The sequence below is a fragment of the Acomys minous genome, assembly GCF_964271855.1.
Source record: "Acomys minous genome assembly, chromosome: 19".
NCBI classification, from domain to species: Eukaryota; Metazoa; Chordata; class Mammalia; order Rodentia; family Muridae; genus Acomys; species Acomys minous.
The window spans coordinates 52,966,730-52,971,006 of NC_140499.1; the positions used below are offsets into that span (position 1 = coordinate 52,966,730).

The 4,277-nt window shown below is 38.1% G+C and overlaps 1 long non-coding RNA gene across 1 annotated transcript; it reads right to left on the reverse strand.

Annotated features, from left to right (window-relative positions):
- Nucleotides 1-2,498: 2,498 nt before the first annotated feature.
- LOC311590229 lies at nt 2,499-3,730 on the reverse strand. The gene is made up of 3 exons (XR_014776802.1): nt 3,518-3,730; nt 2,960-3,124; nt 2,499-2,803 (listed from the first exon to the last, which is right to left on the reverse strand). It is a non-coding gene; the product is annotated as an uncharacterized lncRNA (long non-coding RNA).
- Between the last annotated feature and the right edge of the window lie 547 nt (nt 3,731-4,277).

Below are 4,277 nucleotides of genomic sequence, written 5' to 3' on the forward strand. Positions count from 1 at the left end.
CTTGGGAGTAATGCTGAAGAGTATATATACATGTATAGTGTCTTGAGTGAGCTAAGCAGAGAAAGTCTTTTCAACTGCATACTTTATTAACTGTGTATCAAAGAAACACTGGCAAATATCTTTAAAAACTTGCATTTGACTGAATGCTTTTAAAAGGATTTCTGTGAATGTCATTCTTGCTTAAAAGGGAACAGAACAGTAATAGTTAAGCCGCAAGCTGTCAGTTGTGGGAAGCAGAGTAATGCCTTCCTGAAGATATCCACATTTGCATCGAACCTGACACTGAATAAGTTACCTTGTGTGACAAAAGGGCCCTGGGATGTACGCTCTGACATGGAGCTGGAACCTGGACGTGATTTGTCTCTTGAATAGAATCTAATGGCACAGGAGTGTAAAGCGGGCCATTCGTCCCTGCTGGGGTGAGGAGATGGGACAACAGAGAAATAGAGTTGTGAAGTTATAGGCTTGGATGATGGAGTAAAGGGATCTTGGGCCAAGGAATGTGAATGGCTTTTAGAAGCTGGAAATGGATTCATTTAAAAAAAAAAACTTCCTGAAAGGAATGCATCTGTGCTGTCTCTTCATTTTTATCCTTCTGAGACCTGGGTCAGACTTCTGACCTACTTAACTATAAATATGAAATCTCTGTTGTTTTAAGCCTCCAAGTTTGTGTGATTTGTAACAACAGCAAGAGGAGAGTTATTGCACATCTCAAAGGCAGGTAAGGAGAAGAACTGTCTCATCTCTCCTCTGGTGTCTCTCTTCTTTTTCTTTTGTTCCTTTAGCTTTTTTTTTTTTTTTTTTTTTTTAAGATCAGGAGGGGAAATCGATTTTCCTAAGATACTAACAGGAACTGAAAACTCTCTCCCAGTGAATAAAAAAGACAAAGCAAAACAAAATTCAGGCAATATATCCACACCCCTCTCGACTTCTTCATATTATCACCGTTCTACCATGCCCCCTCCCTTGAGATTTTCCCCACACAATGAGCTTTTTTTCTAGTTCTTGAATTCTAGTTCTAAAACACAGCAGACTAAAGAACCAAAGCTAAGAGCCACATATGAGAGTAGACACAATGTTTGTCTTGTTGGGTCTGTTTAAGTTTTTTTCAGTTCAATCTATTTTCTTGTAAATTTCATAACTTCATTTTAATTTACAATTAAATAAATTCTATTGTGTATGTGCACCACACTCCCATTATCCATTCATCTAGGTGGTTTCCATTTCTAAGCTATCAGGACTAGAAAAGCAATGAACATAGGTGTGCAAGCATCTGTCTAGTGTCATAGAGGTCTTGGGGTACAGCCCTGCTGTGGTTCATCTGTAGAAACTCCACGCTGATTTACACACACACACACACACACACACACACACACACACACACACACACACACAAACACAAACTCACACACTAAAAAGTGTAAGTAAAAATTAGAGAAATATTGTCCTAGGCTCTTATAGAACATACAATTTAAATCTTGGTGCTGAAAGCGTGGCTCAGCAGTCAAGAGCACTTGTTCCTGCAGTGATCTAGGTTCAACTTCCAGTACCCACACGGTGGCTCACAATCATCCAAAACTCCAGCTCCTGAGTATCCAATGTTCTCTTCTGACCTAGGTGGGTACCATGCATGCACATGGGGTACAGACATTCATGCAAGTGAAACATATGCACAGAAATCAAGGAAATTAAAATTAAATGTGTAATCTTCCATTAATATTCTGCAAATGGCAGTTTTTATATATCTTTAACAGCTTGATTATGAGTTACTTTCAAAAGTAACTCATTTGGATTTTTTTACTTGCATCCTTTAATGATTTATAAGTATATTAACAGAAAAGACTATCTCACCCTAAAAGCTGTACAGTTTCTGAAATAAGTAAAGAGAAGACACAAAAGTACATTTTTAAGTGCAAATAGAGCATGCATCGCTTCATATTTGCATTCACATTTTTCTAGGTTTTAACAAATAAAATGGGCCATCACGTTCCTCAGTGAAGACCCAAAGTCTTTTTCTAATCAATGACTTTGAACCTTTTCTTTAAAAAAAAAAAGATTTAAAATAAATGGATTAAGTACTGGTTATTACTGAGTTTTTGTTTACAGTACAACAGCAGTGTAGCTCAAATGTCACTTGCAGTTCTTGGATAAAATAATGAAATACACATACACACACACAAAAAAGCAGAGACCACATTTCATTATTCTAGGTACCATTTGGTCTTCTGAAAGAAAAATATTCCAACGTTTTAAAATCCTGCAACAATAACCATTTGCATGACCAAAAAAGAAGAAGAGAAAACAGCAGCAGCAGCAGCAGCAGCAGCAGCAGCAGCAGCAATGCTCTAATAGGCTTTTTCCAATAATATGTGGATGTGTTTATACACACACACACACACACACACACACACACACACACACACACACACACACGTATAAAAAGCTTAAACAGAAAACATCAATATTAATTGTAGTAAAACATGTTTTATTAGGTGATGTTTTAGGAAGAACACCATCTTTTCCTTTCTCAGGGATATTTACATGGAGAAATTTTAGACCACAAAGCTTGCTTATTGGTAGAACATTACAAGGCTTGAACCATGTAAAGCTTTACAGTTCTGATAGACCTTGACATTTAGACAGTGACAATATTGTTTAGGAAAAGCCAGTTTTAATGACATTGACTTTTTTCTATTCCACTGTGGACACTTCCTCTGAATGCCTGTGTGGGACGATGAACAATGTTGTAAACACCCACTGTCCATCTGAATCTTAAAAACTTGAAGTTGGATGAATGTCACGGCTGAAAGTAAAAATATGATCTGTGCAACAGCATGTGCAATTTTGAAGATAGAAATTTTGTACAGTGTTAAGACAGATTATATAATATGTGAAAACACTCAGAACATGACTTAAGAAGAATTGTCAACATTTTTTAAGATCAGTTTTATGAATATACCTCTTTCAACTGGAAAACATCATATGAGGGCTGGAGAGATGGCTCAGAGGTTAAGAGCACTGGCTGTTCTTCCAAAGGTCCTCAGTTCAACTCCCAGCAACCACATGATGGTTCAAAACCATCTATAATGAGACCTGTGCCCTTTTCTGGCCTGTAGGTAGAACACTGTATACATAATAAATAAATAAATCTTTAAAAAGGTTATAAAAATATCATATGAAAAATGTTTACATGACCAAATTACTATCTTTTAATTTTTAATAAATCAGGCTTAGAAGCTGATTTTTTCTTATAATGCAATTTTCCTGAGAGCAGAGGTCTGACCTGTGGACTGTAGTAAGGACTTAAAACAGTGTATCAAGTAAATTAAGCATAATACAAATTAATTTTTTTTACTGTGAGACAATGAATTGCTTTTGATATGTCACTGGGTCTTGGTGCCTCTGAGAGTAACAGATGGCATCATAGAAACCACTTCCTTCCCTGCCGTCCTGTTGCTCTTGGAGATAAGATTTGTGACCTTCTGTCACCCAAACCCTCAAATCCCAGGAATCTAACCAAGACGCCATGTCTGTTACATGTCAATGTGACAGGAGCAGCTTCCTCTTGCATTATGTTCAGTCCTTTGTGAAGTCTCCGCAGAGAGGAAAAAGAATAGAAAACCCATTTCCAGTGTGTGCGCAGCCCTACTCATAAAGCACACAGGCACTGGTGGCCTCTGATAGTGCTTCCTTCTGGACCCTAAGGCCAGCACACAGGCTAGCTGAGCAGGGCAGCAACCCCGGGGAGCTGGAACAGACAGCAGGCCTGAGAAATGAGGAAAACTGAAGGCATTCATCTGGCAACATGACAATTATTTCAACAATTTCCTTCTACTTGGAAGAATGAGAGCCATCTCAGGCATGGGGCTAGTATTCTTAGGGTTCTTGTTATAATAAGCTTCTTGCAATTCTAGGCTCAACCAAGAAATTAAAGTCAGGTGGAGAGGAACAGGCTTGACCACAGGCTTCATCTCGTCTCTGTCGTGAGCAAACAATGTTTCTCTCTCTCCCAAGTGACAGTGGAATGTGTGCTCGGATAATTGAATTTCTTCTGCATTATGAAGGTCAAGGAAGTATTACATGGAAGAGGAATTTTGGTGGGAGAAAAGAAGGACCTCACAGATGTAATCTAGTGATTACTCAACACTTTTCCAGATGAAGAAATTTAAGAAGTCCATTTCCCAAGCACATACATGGCAGCCCACACAATGAATCATCATAGTAACAACTCAAGATCTGCAACATTTCAATCCAAGAGGAAATGTGCAAAACCATTT